The 22,049-nt window shown below is 39.8% G+C and overlaps 1 protein-coding gene across 8 annotated transcripts in view; it reads right to left on the bottom strand.

Annotated features, from left to right (window-relative positions):
* The window catches only part of PLD1 (phospholipase D1), a 283,431-nt gene that overhangs the window by 187,787 nt on the left and 73,595 nt on the right, over positions 1-22,049 (bottom strand). The window lies entirely within an intron of this gene.

The raw sequence follows: 22,049 nt of genomic DNA, 5'->3' as shown, positions 1-22,049 counted from the left end.
CCATCCCAAGAAATTAACTGAAGTAGTTTTTCATATGAATATGAGAAGTCAGTGCCTCTGGCCATAATTAAAACATTTAATTCCTTCTCTCTCAATTCAACAGACACCTATTAAATGCCAACAATGAGCCAGGGTTTGCTTTATTTAAAATACAAGGTAATGAAAAACTTAAGAGGAAATGAAACAAGGAAAAACCAGTAAGAAATTACATCATATCATTGCTACTTGTGAATCTGTCAAGACTTTAGGTATTTTCCATTGATTAAACAGTCTAATGGGTAACTGAGTTAACTTTCTCAGCACAGCAAAGGAAAATAAGGGTTGCTTCAAATAACTTTCCTTTTGGACAGTGTTACTGTTAAAAGAATAAATGTTAATGTTAAAATGTTAATGTGTTAATGTTGCTAAAAATGCATGTTGAATTTAGGATACACAGAGAATAATTTACACATTGCAAGCTAATTGTAATAAATAGTACAGAGTTACTGGATCAATCTAACAAAAGATATCATGTTACAGGTAAGGAAGATAAATGGATATAAATCTGTGAAAAGCTTAAGAGTGAGAAAAGAAACAGAAAGGAATCCTCTTATAATTTATCCTCAAGTATTTACTATGCACGCAGCACCGTTTTAGCACAGTTATGTTATTTAGTACCCACAAAGATCCTACCTGGTACTTATGATTAATCTGAATAATTTGCATTCAAAACCTTGATTATTTAGTTAAATAATCTATCTAAGCTTATTTCAGTCATGTCAGTGTTGAATTTATAAAACAGATTTGTCTGGCTCTGAAATCTCATGGACTTAGTTATATGTTTGTAATTATTAATTTTATTTTATGGGCTTGAATGTCCATAAATTAGTCATTTATATAAGCTAAACTTCTGTAACAATAGATACTTTCTGCTTTAATCACCACCCCTCTAAGTGATCCTATTGGCTCCACTGTCCTTACAGTTTTGGAAACAACATAACCTGACACTCTCCTGAACTTCGTCTTAGCCTTTATTTTTATGGTTTGTAATATTTTACAAGGTTCCATGGAAATTTAGCTGACCCAAAGGCTTTCTAGGTTTGTTCAGGCTTTTTTGAAGATCTTACCATTTAATAATGGAAAAAGAACCAAATTATCTGTCCATCACTGCCTTCACTTGAATGCATGGTTGCTTTGTGTTGAGTTTTTGTCCAACCATTGTACTGCTGGTTTTATTCTTGAATATCAAACTGCAAGGCCACTGACACTCCTATGTTGTCAAATCATAGTTTATTGTCCCATAATTTCTTTCATCTGAAATAATCTACAATGGTGGGCGAGCAGTTGTCACAGTTATAGCCTATTTTAACCAGCAACAGGATAAAGCCTTCAGTGTGTACACTTGAGATAATGTGATTTATTTTGTTACCTCCTTATAAATATACTGCAAGATCATTATCTCTTTTGGTACCAGGTAGAGATGGAGCCCACAGATGATAACAGCAGCTGTGTTTTATTTCTATTTGCATCTGTATCCGGGAAGTAAATGGTTTTGCCTTTTTTTTTTTTTGTCTTTCTGGTTTTAAATACTGGAATTAAACATCTTTTCAGGGAACATTTAATTATAATTACCTACACTTATCTAACAGTGAAATCAGAGAAATTTAGAGTTTTCTGATCTTTAATTTTCAACATGATCAGGAAGCAGAACATCAAAGAGAACAGATATTTTCCTTACCAGATTCGTGCATAAATATTGCCTTAGCTAAACTACAAGAATAATAATATTAACTACACCTATTAATGTTAAAATAAATATTAACATTAGCTAATATTGGCTGAATATGTACTATATGCCAGGCACTATACAAAAAGATTAATTGTATGCCCTCAGGGCAGTGACTCCTCACAACAACCTTAGGAACCAAGTCCCATCATCACTCCCACTTTTAAGATGAGAGGTGGGCAGCTTGTCCAGGGGCACCTGGCTAGAAGTGACAGAGCTGGACTTGAACTTGCTTGGTCTGACTCCAAAGTCCAGCTCCTTAACCAGCCAGAAGTGGAACTGGGGAATGGCAGGATGGATGGACACTTGTACTCCTTACTTTGCACACTCTTAGAATAAAACAATGAAAAAAGGTATAGTAATAATTAAAAAAAAATCTCAACTTCTGTTTCGTGAAGATGATGGTGATTTAGTTCCTGCTTCTCTTTCTAATTTAGAAAGTTGTCTCCATTTTTTTTTCAATATGTGATATTTTCTTACCAAGGGAAATAAATGCAATGGATTTCTAAATAAAAAATCACAACAGATAACTATGAAGTGAATTATAATTAGATCATTTAAAACCAAATGGAGTCATGGGAATTTCTTGTCTTCCCATTTTTCATTTTGATGAAATTAATTGGTAGGTCCCCATTAATTGGGAAGGCCCATAACCTGGAGAAGGAAATGGCAACCCACTCCAGTGTTCTTGCCTGGAGAATCCCAGGGATGAGGGAGCCTGGTGGGCTGCCGTCTATGGAGTCGCACAGAGCTGGACACGACTGACGCGACTCAGCAGCAGCATAACCTCCCCAAACATATTATACAGCAAAGATTTGTACAAAATGACTTGATGCTCTTTGGAAGGAATGATGCTAAAGCTGAAACTCCAGTACTTTGGCCACCTTATGCGAAGAGTTGACTCATTGGAAAAGACTCTGATGCTGGAGGGATTGGGGGCAGGAGGAGAAGGGGACAACAGAGGATGAGATGGCTGGATGGCATCATTGACTCGATAGATTTGAGTGAGTGAACTCCGGGAGTTGGTGATGGACAGGGAGTCCTGGCGTGCTGGGATTCATGGGGTCGCAAAGAGTCGGACACAACTGAGCGACTGAACAGACTGAACTGAAATGCAAAAATCATAAATGTGTTTTCAAGTACTAAACTCAATCTCTGGTGACATAGTAAGCCTTGGATAAAAATTTTTTGAGTTTAGCTGACTTTGAATAAAGTAAATGGTATTATCATATTTTACATTCCAATTTATGTATTTTGAGAAAATAACATAGAAAAAAAACCCAACTCAGTGTTTACTTCAGTTCAGTTCAGTTCAGTCACTCAGTCGTGTCCGACTCTTTGCGACCCCATGAATTGCAGCACGCCAGGCCTCCCTGTCCATCACCAACTCCCGGAGTTCACTCACACTCACGTCCATCGAGTCCGTGATGCCATCCAGCCATCTCATCCTCCGTCGTCCCCTTCTCCTCCTGCCCCCAATCCCTCCCAGCATCAGAGTCTTTTCCAATGAGTCAACTCTTCGCATGAGGTGGCCAAAGTACTGGAGCTTCAGCTTTAGCATCATTCCTTCCAAGGCAATCCCAGGGTTGATCTCCTTCAGAATTTAGATCTTTGAATTTTTTTGAGAACATCGGTTACACAAATATCACTGGAGGGTTTTCTGAACCTTGAACAGACAATTAAACGTCAGTGGTGTAGGGAATAGGTCAGATGACCTAAGTTCATCCTCCCCTTATCATCAGCGCAATCTGGGCAACTAACAGCCCCATGGGCTCTCCTCTGTGAAATGCACACAGGACAGACTTGCTTGCATGGTTCCAGAGCTGGGAGTTTACTGCCCAAGCACTATCCTCCTTTTGAGCTTCATATCTAATCTGGTCTTGAAGCCTCCAGAGCCCAGAAATCTCTCACTTACTCATCCTTCTTTCTTGGTTTTATACCAAGAGTTTTCATTTTGATGAAATTAAATGGCAGATTCATACTATATAATCCCCCCCAAACATTTTACACAGCAAGGATTTGTACCAAATTATTTGATGCTCCCTGAAATGCAAAAATCATACATGTGTTTTCAAGTACTAAACTCAAATTCCAGTGACACCATAGTAAGCCTTGGATAAATATCTGGCCTAACACTGACTGCTTTTCTCCCTTGAGGTATCAAGATTGGAGACGACGGTGCCAAAACATCTCACGCCCTGTGTCCACAGAACAGGAATTGGAAACCATGTTCTCTTTTCTTTTTCCTTAGCTAAAAACAAAAATGAATCTACAATTACACAAGCAAGTTTTAGCAGGAAAATAATTTCTCAGTTCCCATGATTTTTCCCTAAATCCTGTGACCTCTTTGATGGCCTCTGTTCTCTGCCTCAGGCTTTCTCAGTCATTTCTTTTGACACGTTCTAGGATTAAATATTACTCTCTTTGCAGTGATATCAGCTTTTTCTAGTTCATCTCTGTCATATCTTTGAGTTCAAATAGATACTTCATTTCCAGAGGGAAATACAAGTGCTAAGAGAAACCAATATCTATTTCAAATATGAGTGGATAGGAAAATATTATCTGTTATATATTGAGCACCGATTCTGAGCCGAGGGCTTCCCTGGTGGCTCAGTGGTAAAGCACACACCTGTGAATGCCAAAGACACAGGTTCATCCCTAGGTTGGGAAAATCCCTTGGGGAAGGAAAAGACAACCCACACTAGTATTCTTGTCTGGGAAATCCCATGACAGGAAAGTCTGGTGGGCTACAGTCCATGGGGTCACGAAAGAGTGGACTACGACTTAGTGTCTAAATAACAACTCTAAGCCATGCACTGAAGGCACATTACATGAATCACTTATCCTCAAAAAAGTCTCACTTAGAATCAAAGACATGGAGCTACAGCAGCTTACGGAGGGTGCAGAGACGTGGATGGCGGGGGCGGCCCCCTGCCTCTGCCACTAGCTCACTAGAGACGCCCATCACCACCACTCCTACCTCTTCTCCTAATGCTGCCAGTCATCCTGACTCCCTCCCGGCTAAGGGCAGGGCTTCCACACAGCCTCCACGGTGCAACTCAGCAGGAGTTATCATAGCTCCAGCATTCTGGCTCCACCCACCACTGGCTAGACTGGCAGAAGGCCTGCTTCATTCTGAGGCCCCTGAGGAGCTACAGTACCAGGGGCTGGAACCTGGCTTCCTCGGGATTTGTGCATGTGTGCTAGGCAGGCAGGGAGACGGGGCAAAGCAGGGATGGGGGGCCAAGCCACAGAATCGGTGAGAATGGAAGATGTACTCCTCTCCCCTCTCCTCGCCTGACTGTGCTGAGCACACTGCTCCCAAACAGCTGATGTGGAAACTCTCCTATGTGACCAAACCACTGGCTGACTTTTGTGAAGCTATGGCCAGCCAAGGAATGTACCACCTTCGACACTTTGCTGCCTCTCTTCTCTTTCCCTCTCCTTCTTGCTGCTCTTGGGTTCTATTATCCAGGAAATTGGGTTCAGATAGTGTTAGAACCAGTGTGAACCACTGAACTGTCTCTTCTCTTGCAGAAATTCCTTTTACGCTGAAGTTAAAGGTAATAATAAAAAGTAAACTCGAATGGTGCTTACCATGTGCCAGGCAGTGATACAGGCGTTTCGCATGCGCTAATTCAATCTACCCTCACAACAGCCCTATGGAGATGGTTCTATTCTAACATCCTTTTATATAGACAAGGAAACTGAGGACACAGACACCTTAAGTGACTTGCTCAGGGTCACACAGCAATCTGATGGGAGTCAGCTGCCTGGTTTGCTCTATCTTTGCCTCAGTAACCTGGACTTTAGTACTCAGTTTCCTCATGTAAAAACTGAAATTAACAAGCAACTCTCTGTATTTAGGACTCTACAGCAAGTACATTATTATAAGGAAAACTCCTCTTTCAGCACCACTAAATGTCAGAGAAAAGAACACATTCTAAGGAACCCCAACCAGGAAATTAAAACCTAGCCCAAATGCAAAGGGTATTCAGGTGATGATTCTGAGCCAATATCTAAATAAGATTTGTTCCTGCCTCTATAAGTCACAATGCACATATCAATATTTGTACTGAAGAGAAAACGTAAGAGGGGCCCTCCTGACTCCAGAGTTTGTTAATAAGCTTATTAGATACGATGAGTGAGAGACTTGGTACAGCCAATAAACTGACCTAAATCTAGTAAGGATCCCAAAGGAAACATTCTTTTTTATAAAAAGAAAGGTAACTAACATTGCTATAAACTGTGGTCAGACTTCTAAAAATAATATCCTTCAATGTTAAATGAATATTCAAGTTTTTATGGTCAAGAAAAGAATATGCATGCATTGTGACGGATCTTCAGGAGAGGAAGCTAACTGCACATAAATTTATAGAAACATACTCCATTCTGGCTGATAAATTATGTTAAATGATATTAACATAAACATTTTTCTTACAAAGGGAGATTAAGAACACCAATGATTCAGTGGGTGAGCAACAGATGAACAAGGTAAACATTTTTCCATGGTAGAGTTAATCTCTATTAAAATCACTTTAAGAAAAAATTTCTTTCACTGGCTCAGAAAGGTAAACATTTTTTTTTAATGAACACAATGTTATTTTTGATGATACATGTTGACCAAAAAACTATAGATATTAACTCAAGAGATTTCATATAATCATTCATTCTATTTTTGTTGCTTCTTTTTCTTAAAACTCTTCTGTACATCTTATGATGGCAGTGCTGTTTAACTGATGAAACTATATTCTTACATATAGACTTGATCATTAAAATTCTGTCCAGCTGTCTAAAACTCTACGATTCCTTTTTTTCACTTCCCTCCAAAGAACTGGCAAACAACCTCCATTAGTGTGAGTCAGCACAGAAAGCATTTTCACTGATAACCCATGAATTTCACCCATGAAAAGAATGAAGTTGGTGAACACACATGTGTAAACTCCTCTAGACATTCTACAGCGCTAATGAGCTCTCAAACTTTTGTCTTGACTAGTGGTAAACACAGCAAACTCCCAATTTTTTAATCATCTATATACTTAGAAAAATATTTTTTGAGACAGCAGAGTACCACGGAAAGTATGTGACTTTTGAGTCAAATAGCTTGAATTCTAATTCTCCTTAGGCTGAAAAAAAAGGTATTCATGGCTCTTTGAAGTTTCCATTGCCTAAAGTGGAGGTAATACTACTAAAGTAAGGAATTACAAGAATTAAATGATGTGAGTAGCTCAGAGCTCAGGCCATAGTAAACGCTGAAACAATGTTAGTTCCTCCTATGCCCTTAGCTATTCTAAGAGCTACAGGTCTTCTGTCCAAACTCCATATATCAATACTAGAACTCAGTTCCCTCATTAGTAAAGGAATTAGCAGCCAGAGTTGTATTCTGGGGATGGTCTGTTTGTTTCCCACTAAGAATAACAAAGAAAATACTACAGTTGTCTGAAAACAAAATGGCTTAAGCTAATGCAGGTGCCCATTTCCCACTACAAACATGGAACTGCTGAATAAACTGCAGATCAATTTTTAAAAATACTTAGTTAAGGATAAAAACAGAGACAGCAGCACCAAAAACAATAATGAGAAAAAGCTTCCAGTTTCCAACAGTGAAGAAATAAAGTCAGATGGGTATACTGGAACTGAAGCTGAAGAGGCCCAAAGGGTTTTGGTCATAGATAAAGGGTCTGAAATTACTTTTCTGTCCCTATGTGACTGTAAGGAGACATGATTTTAGGACTATGGGAGGCAGGGACCTAGAAGTGAGAATCCTACAAAAACGTAGCACCTCAAAGAGCTGCACAATCTGTTTAAATGAGACCAGAAGAAGCATACCCAGCAGTTCTGAAAAGGAACCGCATGAAACTGTGGAAACTACAAAATAAGACATTTCATATAAAAATTATTCAGGATCACAAGTTCTAGCTTTTAGTAATACAGGTGTAGCTCTACTAGGTCAGCCATCCCGCAGAAGATGACTCTAAATTCTGGACAAAATGTAAAACATAAGTGACTGAAAAACAACTGAAAGCAAGCAGAAACTGGAAAGGGACCAACATAGGGAAGAAACTGAAGGCGCGATTCTTGTCCAAGGACACACCTAATTCATGCCAAGTGGGATGACTAAAACTCAGAAAGAAAATCCATAACTGTACTGGCTCTAAGAACCAGGAAACAGTTTTAATGGCAGTCACAACAGTTTAAAAGTAAACTGGGAAACTGTGGAAAGGAGACAGCCACACCAAGGGAGCATCCAGTTCTGCTTAGGCCAACCCTTGAACCATGTATGCAAGCGTACACGCCAAAGAACTCAGATAGTACCACAACGACTTCAGTAGGGATTTCTGCTACTCCTCACCACAGGAAATACGGAGTGTGAAGCAAGCCTCCAACCCAGTTAACCGCCTCCAAAAACCAACAGACTCTTTGCAAAGAACATAACTAAATCCAGAGTCTATAATATAATCAATTACAATATCATCTAAACTTATTTGACAAAGAAGAAACAGGAAAATGTGATCCATTCTGAGGAGAAAAGTACATCAATGGAGGCCCATCCTGAGATGTAGAAATTAACTGACAATGATTTTAAGGCAAATATCATAACACACACTAGGATGTCAAGGAAAATGTGTTTTCGATGAATGAACAAGTAGAAAATCTCAGCAAAAAAGAAAGCCCAGTGGATGGGCTTAACATCAAAATGGCAATGACAGAAAGAATCAGTGAACTTGAAGACTGAGTTATCAAAGTTACTCTAAGTGAAGAACAGACAAAGTGGTAGAAAGATTTCTAAAAAATGAACAGAGCCTCAGTGACCTATACGATGATACCGAAAGATCTAACAATTATGTGATTTGAGTCCCAGGAGGTCAGGCTAGAGAGAAAATGAGACACACACACAAAAGTTTGAAATAATGACTAAAAAAATTTATCAAATTTTGGAAAAGACAGAGAATGGATAGTTGGGTTATATTTTAAATAAGATATCAATACTATATAGCAGAGAAAATAAATGTATCAGCACAAAGTTTGGTGAAAAACAAGTTAGCTTACAGTTGTAAATTAAAATTACAAATTAAAATTAAAAAACAAAATTAAATTAAAATTAAAAAACAAAACAATCCTGTATGTTGTCTATGTAAAAAGCAATCAAGTAAATAACTATATGACAACTTTAGAAGCATAGTTACCTTTATGGAGAAAGGGTGGGTATCCTCTAACTATGCAAATAATCAGAAGTATAAAGAGGACTTAATATATATTTTCTTTCAATCTGGATGTTATAGGTATATAGGGTTTTTCCCCTAAATATTCCTATTTTTAAATACTTCATTTAAAGCAAACAATTGGAAAAAATAACTGCCAAATGCAACACTTTACTAATATCCTTAATTCAATTATAGTTAATGACTTTTGCATTCCTTACAAACAAATAAAATTCATTCTTCTTTCTAAATTCAGCCAGTAGGTGTGACCCACTAACAGGGCAATGTGCAAGATATTTTAAACTGCTTCACCCTCTGGAAAGCATATTTGTAGACTTCAACCTGATTCCCCTTAGAGTAAACAGTAATCATCTACAGTTCTTGGTCATGCTTGAGGATTAATTAAAAAAACAGTAAAAATATGAAGTTAAATAGGCCCATATGCAACTGAAAGTAAACTTGACCTCTTTTGAGACAACTAAACTAACTCTCAAAACAGGGCCTTGATGCTCCATGGCTCTTGTCTATAAAGTTGAGGTGTCCACTATTAACAGTAGTGATGTTCCGGTAAGGGGAAAAGTCATCAAACTGAAGTTCTATTTGAGTTTTCCTTTCTGGAGGAGCTATTAAAATTGCTTCGATTAAACTTTTAAAACAAGAAAGCTTTGATAAATTCATTTGAAAATTTCCCCTCCTTAGCACTGGGTATCTAAATTAGGAAGTTCCTTCCTTTATTGTAGGAATCCAAGCTTTAAAATACAGTGAAACTCGTTTCACAAATTCTTCAAAAATATACAAGCACAGGTAATAATAATTATTAAAATTACGACCAACAGCCTTCTCCTTCTTTTAACACATTCTTCTAGACTTGATCTCATTTGAACTCCAGAGCCTAGACAGGAGGCATTACTGTCATCTCCACAGCCAAGGTGAGTGAGCTGAGACTCTGTGCCTGGTCTCTCAGTTATAGTGTCCACGGGCCAGGGCTTAAAATATGAGTCTCAGCGAAATAACAGAGAACAGATATTTCAGACTGAAAAGAGATACAGAGGAGCCTTCCTACTAGGGAAACACCTGAGTCCCTGGCCCAGTTACCACCTGGATTCCAGCTGAGATGCAGCATAGTAGAGTCAAATGAACACCTGAATTTGAATGTCCATGCCACCACTTATAAGCTGTGTGAACCTATGTGAGTAACTTATCTTCTTTGTGCTTTAATTTCCCAATCTATAAAGTGGGGAGAGTAGTAATGCCTACCGCATTGGATTGTTGTGAGAATTATGTCAGTCAACATGTAGCTCAGCTGGTGAAGAGTCTGTCTGCAATGTGGGAGACCTGGGTTTGATCTTCCCTGGGTTGGGAAGATCCCCCGAAAAAGGGAACAGCTACCCACTCCAGTATGTTGACCTGGAGAATTCCATGGACTGTATAGTCCATGGGGTTGCAAACAGTCGGACACGACTGAGTGACTTTCACTTTCGCTTTTTTCATAAAATACTAAAAATAATATCTGGACCAAATTTGTGCTAGATACTTGCGAGCTGCTGTTATTAAAAATTGGCCTTCTTACGTTTTTTAACATAAAACAAGGTGAATAATGAAGATATAATTATACCTTATATCTATAAGGATAATAATATCCTCAGTCAAGAACTGAGGATACAATCTTTGGACTGATGAAACCAGTGGATACAAACCCTGGTCAGTGACTTCTAGTACACACGAGAATCTAGTAGTTCTAGTAATTACCATTCTAGTAATGGTAATCATTTGGGTTCACATCCTTTGATGCACTGAGAAGGAGACAGAAGCTCAAGATCCCACAGAGAAAGCAGAAGCAAGACTGGAACTGAGGCCTCTTTCATGCTCCACATGCCAACACAAGTCTGTTTCTGGGCCAGATTCATTCCATATAATGCATCTGTGAACCATGTCCAAATGTGTAGGGAGTACGACCAGACAGGCAGAATAAGTTGCTATTGTCTCAGCTGCAGGCAGACTCTGTTCAGTACATGTGGACTGACTGCCAGCTTCACAGGGAAAGAACTAGTTTGGTCTTTGCTCAAGAAATAGCTGCTCTTATGAATGTCACTAAGGGACAGAGCTACTCTAATGACACCTAATTCTGCGACATCCCTGAGAAGCACATGGATTGCATTAATGCTAACAAGAAATGGCAGACAAAGATAGGCTGCCAAAACCTCAGTGAATTGGAGAGAGTCAGTGTGTGCCAGCCAGACTGGCAAGCCATCTTGCTTTCCAGGCGTGCCTCTTTGTGGGTTTCTCAAGCGACTCAGGATGATATAATTCACTCAACGTGTATTTACGGAGCAACCACAATATGCTGAGCACCATGATGCGTGCTGGGGAAACAAAATGACTTCCCGTAAGTTACTTCACTGTGAAAAGCACACTCTCATTACCTCCACCTCACCTGTGTATTTACCTCCTTCCCTGTTAAAACCCCAGAATAATGCCCTTCCTTCCATATCTGCTATCTCCTACCTGTGCTTCTTTCCAACCCTCCTCTCATCACTCAATTAATCAATTCCCTTATCAACCTCTCTTGCTTCCTGTTTTTTCCTATTGCTGTTTAAAACATTTACAAGCACCTCAATTACATGTATGTTCCACTCAACTTCTCTCGCTGTGACTTGAGTCAAGTCTTTGAAGGATTTCAGTTTCCCTGCTCAGCTAGACTGAACCACACATGCTTCATGCTCTCTGACCTCTCAGCCTTCCAACAGGCTGCTCCCTCTGGAGTCTGCCTTACTCCAACTTGCTTCTTTGTCTAACTAACTCTTGTCACTCATTCTTCGTCCCGGGTGCCACCTCCTTCAGGACACCTCCCTGTCCTCGCAGCCTGGTTCAGATGACTCTCCTCAGCGCTCTTACCACATCCAGATGAGTCCATTGAGAACATTCTCTTCCACTTTGCCTTTGTCTCCGTTCTTCTCTCACTTAGCCTCTCTGCTGCTTGACGCCCTCCTGAAGAGTCTCCTCTTGGCTTTCACGTTCCCGCCCTCTTCTAGTCTTCTTTCTCTGTCTTCAGCCACTGAGAGGTAATCTTCTTGGAGGCTGTTCTTCTTCTGCTCAACTTTTACATGTTGGTAGTATTCAGGGTCCCACGATCTTCCTTTCAGATTCTCCTCACCTCCCAGGGGTGGTTTCCTTCATGGCAATAGTTGGTGACAATACATACTCCTGGTTCCTTTCTTTGGTGTTTTTATGGCTCCCAGGTGACACCACCATTGAACACATTCCTTCCCATTGGCCCTCTGGCTCCCCTGGAAGACTGGGAGCTCCCTGAACAAGGAGCCACCTCTGTATTCCCAGACACTGGTGTCTACTGGGCTTCTGGTAACTCTTTCCAGCCTTATTATTTTTCCTAAGCTTCAGACATATATACCCAACTGTGAATATCCTGTGAATATCCCACTTGGGTGAACTTGATATTCTCCTAATAGAATCATCATCTTCCAAATCCCAAAACATTTCCTCATTCTGGGTTTCCTTCCTGAATGAACTGGGAACATCATCTACCCAGCTGCGTAAACCAAATCCTGGAATTCATCTGCAGCCATACTTTTCCCCTAACTCTCTATATCCAAACAATAAGTCCTGTCAAATTCTAAATATATATTCAATTTAACCACTATATTTTATCTCCATAATCATGACAGGTCCCAGGAAATGAAAAAGAGTACAGTGTAGTTGGGCATAGGGTTAAGTGCAGGTGATGCTAAGGTATTTAGATTTTATCTCAAAGTCCTCATCCGCCACCTCTCACTTCCCACTCTTGATGCTGGAGTCCTGGAGCTAAAAAGTATTCAATGACAATAATTTTGAGCTGTTCAAAATGGGATTTTGTAGGATAAGTAACATTATTTTCAATTGGTTATCTTTTCTACTCCCCAACTAACCAATGTGGTTTCCCAAATAAAAAAGATACTGGGCTAAATAGAATACTGGGGCTGCTCTCTTTATAAAGTTACTGTAGACAATAATGATTTCCAGATAAGTCTCAGGGACATAAAGTAGTGCCTTCATGGAACCATCAGAGCTCAGTTCTGCCACCTTTGGGAAACAATGCAATATTTAAGGTAAACAAGTTAAACTGGATGCATATGAGGGTGAGAGTTAGGGGAAAGAAGGATAGGAGAGATGAGACACAGGCTGGATCTAATGACTCACAGGCACAGCTAACAGATGATCAATTCATCATTAAAATGGCACTAATATAAAGTTAATAAAAAGCCATAGAGTAATCAGGAAGTACCTTAAGTTAGTAGTTTCCAAGAGCACCTTGTTATGCCACCTATATCTGCCCCAAACTATAAACATTAACCAAATTTGTTAAAGGTATGGTAATATGGAGGTGGGGTGGACACACACAGGAGAAAGAGCAAAGAAAAATACACAAGTAAAAATTTACAAAAACAACACTGTGAAAAAAAAAAAACAACACTGTGAATATACTGAAAACTTCTGAATTGTACACTTTAAATAAGTGAAAATTATGGCTTATAAATTATATCCCTAAGAAGCTGTTTTTAATAAAATCTGCCAAGACAGAAATAATTAGAGTTGTAAAAATCAGTCAACACATAGCAATCCTCAAAGAAAGAACAAGTAATTTTCCTTGATCCTACAGAACAACCAACAACAAAAGTCATTTTTATATTTCTTGTAACAAAAATAGGCAAACTACTACTTATAACCAAAAAAAAAGGTGAAAAGACATTGTCAAAACACTTAAAGAAAGCAATCTGTCCATTTCTACTTTGAATATTGCTTTTAATTTCACTGTTTTCACTACCAGAAGACTCTGCTCATGAGATTATTATGTTTTCACAAACACAATAATCACATCCGGAAGTTTCTGCCAAACTAGTATCTATGAAATTATAATATGTATCACAAAGAGAACTATTACAAGCTCAGAAAAGGCATGCAAGTTTCAATGACTAGAGAAACAATTCGATAAAGAAAAGACAGATTCTCAGTGATCATTTCCTTTTCAAGACAGATTTTGAAAGAAATGTATGAAAGATAGATGAAAAGTGGCAACTCTCAGCTCCTTGTAATCACACTTGCTGGGTACTTTTTGGGAAAGAGGCAGGGTGTAATATTTTTAGTCTTTCTCAGAAAAACAAGTTCGTTCATACAAAGGCAGAGTCCTTTTGAAATCATTTCAGATGAGTCTCTTTGCTGTGCACCTTAAATTGTCACAACATTGTTAGTCAGCGATACTCCAATACAAAACAAAAAGTTTAAAAATTAATAAAATACAATAAAAGGTAGATACCAAAGTGGAAGGTAGGTATATGCTCAGAATATGATCCACTGGAATAGAAATTAACTATGCCTGTCCTCTGATCTCACTCAGTTTCAGCTGATCAAGCAAAACAGTCCAGATGATATAAAACAAAACAAAAACCTACCCTTCAATTTTTATCCTCAGAGATAACTTGCTCAAACCCAAGGAACCAAACATAACTCACTTTGGGTTTTAAGTTAAAACATGTTGAATCCACTGTGACTCAGCACACAGGTGTCACTTAAAGGTGCCTGAAGTCAGACTAGCTTTAATATGGTACACAAGAGACAGCCAATGAATCAGGCACAGAATTAGGCAGGAAGAGCACTGGCCTCAGAGTCAAAGTTTTGGATCTAATCTCAACTCTGGGAACTCTCCAAAAACTGAATTCAATATCTGTTGAAAGGAAAGAATTGCTTTTGAATTTTTACACACCTACATAACAGGCATATAGTAGATGCTCAACAAATGTCTTCTGAATTATCACTATAGATAGCTAACATTGAGCAAGCCCTAAGTACTTTATATGCACTATATCATTTAATCATTACAGTAATCCTATAAAGTAGATTTTCATATTGCTTGCATATCACAAATTCAGAAATTGAAGTTTAGAGAGATTAGTAATGTGCCCATGTGACTCAGCTGCTGAGTGTCAGAAAGAGGACTGCAGGGCCCAGAGCTGTTAATCAACGTGCATTTATGCACTACTGCCTCTCTGAACTCGGCTGGGCATTGGCCAAAGTAATCATAGTCATCAATGAACATATGAGGCTCCTCCGATTTGTTTGTTTTATTGCTTGCTTTTTGCCACCACCTGTCTTCCTAGGAGCATTAACCTTGGGATCCTAGTTACTCAAAACCCGGTCCGCTGAATGTAAACATCACCCTGAAACTTGCTGGAAATGCAGAATCTTAGCCATATCCCAGAAACAGAATCCGTGTTTTAACAAGACACCCAGTGATTCAGAGAGACCTCAGTTTGACAGGCACTGATTTAGACTAGCTCCAAAATGATGTTAATATATGTTATGACAGGAGGAAAGTAGGCCTGAGAAGGAAAATACAATAGAAATGTTATAGTCAGTGAGAACAAAACCAGCTTGCTACAGCTGTGTCAGGACCTTTATTCACCTAGATAATGGCACACAGATATTTATAAAGGACCTAGCAAAACTGACTTAGCAGCAGCCACAGCAGCAAAATGCCTAGGGAATTGATGAGACAACAGCTGAATCTATAGGGAGCATACCTATAGTCTCCCACCTTCTTAAAATCACCAAACCCGTGTTTTTAGAAGAACATATCACGTGGCAAATAAAAATATACAAAGTCTTTGGCAAATACTGAATCTCTCATCAGGCTAAGGGCAGAGCTGTGCTATGGACTGATAAAACTCAAGACCTGGATGATAGATATTACCACTCGATCACAATCCAAGAGTCAGTTCTTAACAAGGTAACTTTATCCTTTTGAATATTAACACATTTTTTTAGCACAACACTAAAGTCAACTTAAATTTGAGTTTAAAAATCTTGATTTAAATTTGAGCTATTTCATACCCAAAGCAATCTATAGATTTAATGCAATCCTTATCAAGCTACCAACGGTATTTTTCACAGAGCTAGAACAAATAATTTCACAATTTGTATGGAAATGCAAAAAACCTTGAATAGCCAAAGCAATCTTGAGAAAGAAGAATGGAACAGGAGGAATCAACCTGCCTGACTTCAGGCTCTACTACAAAGCCACAGTCATCAAGACAGTATGGTACTGGCACAAAGACAGAAATATAGATCAATGGAACAAAATAGAAAGCCCAGAGATAAATCCACACACCTAAGGACACCTTATCGTTGACAAAGGAGGCAAGAATATACAATGGATTAAAGACAATCTCTTTAACAAGTGGTGCTGGGAAAACTGGTCAACCACTTGTAAAAGAATGAAACTAGAACACTTTCTAACACCACATACAAAAATAAACTCAAAATGGATTAAAGATCTAAACATAAGACCAGAAACTATAAAACTCTTAGAAGAGAACATAGACAAAACACTCTCCAACATAAATCACAGCAGGAACCTCTATGACCCACCTCCCAGAATATTGGAAATAAAAGCAAAAATAAACAAATGGGACCTAATTAAAAGCTTCTGCACAACAAAGAAACTATAAGCAAGGTGAAAAGACAGGTTTCAGAATGGGAGAAAATAATAGCAAATGAAGCAACTGACAAACAACTAATCTCAAAAATATACAAGCAACTCCTGCAGCTCAATTCCAGAAAAATAAACGACCCAATCAAAAAATGGGCCAAAGAACTAAATAGACATTTCTCCAAAGAAGACATACAGATGGCTAACAAACACATGAAAAGATGCTCAACATCACTCATTATCAGAGAAAAGCAAATCAAAACCACAACGAGGTACCATTTCACACCAGTCAGAATGGCTGCGCTCCAAAAGTCTACAAGCAATAAATGCTGGAGAGGGTGTGGAGAAAAGGGAACCCTCTTTGTGGTGGGAATGCAAACTAGTACAGCCACTATGGAGAACAGTGTGGAGATTCCTTAAAAAACTGGAAATAGAACTGCCTTATGACCCAGCAATCCCACTTCTGGGCATACACACCAAAGAAACTAGAACTGAAAGAGACACGTGTACCCCAATGTTCATCACAGCACTGTTTATAATAGCCAGGACATGGAAACAACCTAGATGTCCATCAGCAGACGAATGGATAAGGAAGTTGTGGTACATATACACAATGGAGTATTACTCAGCCATTAAAAAGAATACATTTGAATCAGTTCTAATGAGGTGGATGAAACTGGAGCCGATTATAGAGTGAAGTAAGCCAGAAAGAAAAACACCAATACAGTATATTAATGCATATATATGGAATTTAGAAAGATGGTAACAATAACCCTGTATGCGAGACAGCAAAAGAGACACCGATGTATAGAACAGTCTTTTGGACTCTGTGGGAGAGGGAGAGGGTGGGATGATTTGGGAGAATGGCATTGGAAGATGTATAATATCACATATGAAACAAATCGCCAGTCCAGGTTTGATGCATGATACTGGATGCTTGGGGCTGGTGCACTGAGATGACCCAGAGGAATGGTACAGGGAGGGAGGAGAGAGGAGGGTTCAGGATGGGGAACACGTGTATACCTGTGGCAGATTCATGTTGATGTATGGCAAAACCAATACAATATTATAAAGTAATTAGCCTCCAATTAAAATAAATAAATTTAAATTAAAAAAAAGTTAAATAAATAAACGAGCTATTTCAATATGGCTTATGGCTTTCTTTTCAAAACACACACCTACATTTCTAGACAGAAAGTGGCCTATAGTTTTGGCCAAGAAGTATAAGACAGCAACTCTTCTCTCACAAGAGGTATGAGTTGTGTTGCGCTGAGTCAGAATCTAAACAAGCATCTGAAGGAGCTAATTTTTACTCACTATTTCTTACTCACTTAAACAGAGTTATAAAACCCCAGTAGCTCCACATAACTAAAAGTCACACACATGACTAAAAGTTATCTTAGTAGGAAGTGAGATATACAAGTCACTTTTGTCTTTATTTCCACTTTTAAGAGAAAAAAAACTACAGTCCTTTCCTAGTCTCAATTCTATGCTTCCCAGCACTAAATGTGCCCCACACAGGTGGAAATCCATTCTCTTCTTCAGTTCTATGCTCTCAGTCATTTGAAATCTACTAGACAGTTTCTTCTCTTTCAAACTTTCAACTATATATTCTTGACAATTTCTACTTCCTCCTGTCTTCATCTAGGGAGAACTAGAACAATCAGAATGGATTTCTTGCTAAGTAACCATCCAGATATCTCCTGGCAGGCTTGCTTTCACCACAGTGCATCTGAAAAAAGAAATGCTTTTAGTACTCAACCCACTTAAATTCTGTTACCATCAAGAATTGTCCTCTGAATTCAGAGATTCTATACAAACTCCATCAAATATGTCCGAGTTTTACAATAAAGACAAAGAGAGGATTTGGGCATGCTCAAAGTCAGAGGGCAAGCAGGAAGCAGAGCAAAGTTTAGAGCAGTGCAGCCCTAAGGATTCTGACTCAGAGTTGAGTCCAGAAACTACAGAAACAGGAAGACATGTATTAACACCAAGAAGCATTGAAGGTGTAACCCACAGGCTTGAGTCAGTCAACGATGGGGTGTGTAGAGGCCTGAGGGGTCCCATGAGAGAATCAAATATACGAGAGTTTCCTACAAGAGACCCAAATTCCCAGTCTCAATGAGGCCAGCAATGGACCATAGTGAAAACCAGCTACAACTGTGCTAATCCAACCTCACTGCCTGTGGCACTGTTCATAAACCCACTGCTTCGGAGCATAATTCAGTGCCTTGTTTGTAGAGTCACAAAATATTTATGGTCTTTGCTCTGGTAACCACATGTTAAAAATACAGAGAAAGGGACATACAGAAAGTGGTTCACTGCCAAGGACAAACGCAGACATCTGCGTTTAGGTTTAAACACTCACAGGTACAGACTGTGGTTGCCCAGATTAGCAGCCGTTTCGTGAAAGAGCCCTGGGGATCTGGGATGAACCAGTTTCACTTCAGAGCTCCTGAGGAGGAAGTAACAAGAATGGTGGGAACACATACCACAGTCAGCAGAGTTGGTCTGAATCAGTTCTCCCTTCTACAGTCGGCAGTGAAAGGGAAAGTGTTAGTGGCTCAGTCGTGTCTGACTCTTTGTGACCCCATAGACTGTAGCCTCGGAGAAGGCAATGGCACCCTACTCCAGTACTCTTGCCTGGAAAATCCCACGGACGGAGGAGCCTGGTAGGCTGCAGACCATGGTGTCACTCAGAGTCGGACACGACAGCGATTTCACTTTTCACTTTCATGCATTGGAGAAGGAAATGGCAACCCACTCCAGTGTTCTTGCCTGGAGAAACCCAGGGACGGGGGAGCCTGGTGGGCTGCCGTCTATGGGGTCGCACAGAGTCGGACACAACTGAAGTGACAGCAGCAGCAGCAGCAGACTATAGCCTGCCAGGCTCCTCTGTCCATGGGATTCCCCAGGCAAGAATACTGGAGTGGGTTGCCATGCCCTCCTCCAGGGGATCTTCCCCTTGACTTGAACCTGGGTCTCCTGCATTGCAGGCTGATTTTTTTTTTCTTAACCATCTGAGCCACCAGGGAAGCCCACAGACTGCAATAAGTCATTCAAATCTCTCAAGTGAAATGAAATGTTTCTGCTCTGTGATCTACTGGGAAACAAGCCTCTTCCAAATGCAAATATCTAAGCCCAGGTGAAACAAAGCCATCAGCTATTTTCTCCCCAGTAGCACTGGGGAGGTAGGGGAATGTGAGAGGTGGCCATTAGGAAATGAACAATAAAGAAAGCAGGATTGGCCCCAGTACAGATGTATACAAAAGAAATGATCCTGGCAAGCTCAGATGTTTGCATCTTCCCATACACAGAAGATTACTAAATCTTTTCATGTGAGAAATTTAACTCCTCTTAATTTAACAGTAATCTTTTAATATTCAGATTACCTGCCCCTTGCTGCAAAACTTGTATATAGCCTGGATCTTCCCCTTCCTCTTCGGAGTCAGCTGTCTGTCTCCCCTCAGGAGAGAGGGAGTCAGGACTCTGGCTCGAGTCCAAACATTCCTACCAAATAAAACCTAACTTTCAACTTTTAGGTTGCATGTATTTTTTCCAGTCGACAGGCTCCTCATCTCCAGAGGGAAGATAACATATTTCTTTGATTCTCAGATGCGCTTTCTGTCTCTGTTCCCCCAGTACACATTTAACTTTTCTGAAACTGGCATGACTATTGCATTTTATGTCTCCGTTTAACAAGATGGCATTTTTCTTTCTCTATTTTTCCCCGAAAAGCTGAAATTTAATTGACGGGATTATCTTGTCGTGAACAGTGTTTTAGAATCAAGGAAATACAATAGTAACACTGACCTTAGTATCATTGTGAAGACTAAACAACATCAGGTATATAAGGGACTTCAGCACGTTGCCTTGAATTTAGTGACTGTCCCCGCAAATGGCACATGTTAACATTGATTATTAAGAACTGATACACTCTTAGGATACATTGCTTCAGTCGTGTCTGGCTCTTTGCAACCTTATTGGCTCTGGCCCACTGGCTCCTCTGGCCATGGGATTCTCCAGGTAAGAATACTGGAGTGGGTTGCCATGCCCTCCTCCAGGGGATCTTCCCAACCCAGGGACTGAAACCACGTCTCTTACGTCTCCTGCATTGGCAGGTGGGTTCATTACCACTGGTGCCGCCTGGGAAGCCCAGTACCCAGAGAAGCAGCCAACAATTCCAGCTTGCTGGTCAGTCTACACTTGGACCTGACTGAGGCCACAGAACGACAAAGGCAAACCATGGATACTCAGAGAATAGGGACCAAGTTGAAGAAGTCTGAAAACATGACATTATAAGGAAGGGTTGGAACAAGCTGGAGGTTTTTTTTTGTTTTTTGTTTTTTGTTTTTGCCTTTTCAGTGTCTAATGAGATGATTATGTATTTTCTCCCCTTGGTTATATCAGTGTGATGTATTGATACTATATTGATTTATTTTATTTTATTTTATATTTTCATTTCATTTTATTTATTTTTTAATTTTTATTTTTACTTTATTTTACTTTACAATACTGTATTGGTTTTGCCATACATTGACATGAATCCACCACGGGTGTACATGCTTTCCCAAATATGAACCCCCCTCCCACCTGCCTCCCCATAACATCTCTCTGGGTCATCCCCATGCACCAGCCCCAAGCATGCTCTGTCCTGCATTGGACATAGACAGGCGATTCGTTTCTTACATGATAGTATACATGTTTCAATGCCATTCTCCCAAATCATCCCACCCTCTCCCTCTCCCACAGAGTCCAAAAGTCTGCTCTACACATCTGTGTCTCTTTTGCTGTCTTGCATACAGGGTCATCATTGCCATCTTTCTAAATTTCATATATATGTGTTAGTATACTGTATTGGTGTTTTTCTTTCTGGCTTACTTCACTCTGTATAATCGGCTCCAGTTTCATCCACCTCATTAGATCTGATTCAAATGTATTCTTTTTAATGGCTGAGTAATACTCCATTGTGTATATGTACCACAGCTTTCTTATCCATTCATCTGCTGATGGACATCTAGGTTGCTTCCATGTCCTGGCTATTATAAACAGTGCTGCGATGAACATTGGGGTACATGTGTCTCTTTCAATTCTGGTTTCTTTGGTGTGTATGCCCAGCAGTGGGATTGCTGGGTCATAAGGCAGTTCTATTTGCAATTTTTTAAGGAATCTCCACTGTTCTCCATAGTGGCTGTACTAGTTTGCATTCCCACCAACAGTGTAGGAGGGTTCCCTTCAAGCTGGGGTTTTTAAGCTGAACAGAAACGAGAATGCTTTCTCATTTGAGCTCTCTAGGAGTGAGAGTCCTGGTGAACGGAGAGCTTCCTAAAACAGGAAGTGCTCCATCAGTGCCTGGATGGCGCCGTGTCAGCTTGCTCCAGAAAAGCCTCCTTCTTGGTCTTAGAGGCTGCACCCTGTGTCCACTTCAGCTTTAGAATACCAAGTCTGACTCTTCCTCCTCCAAACCCAGGCCAGACTTCTGGGGACCACCCTGAGCAGAAGTGGCCCCCTCAGCCTCCACCAGCTGGGCTCCACTGTCTAGGGAAAAGCTAGCACAAAGCCATGAACCTGGCAGAAAGCAAAGGGAGGAGAAGACGGATTC

This window comes from Capra hircus, chromosome 1, assembly GCF_001704415.2.
Source record: "Capra hircus breed San Clemente chromosome 1, ASM170441v1, whole genome shotgun sequence".
Classification (NCBI taxonomy): domain Eukaryota; kingdom Metazoa; phylum Chordata; class Mammalia; order Artiodactyla; family Bovidae; genus Capra; species Capra hircus.
Note: the sequence above shows the minus strand (reverse complement) of the source record. Positions and strands in the feature narration are given on the sequence as shown.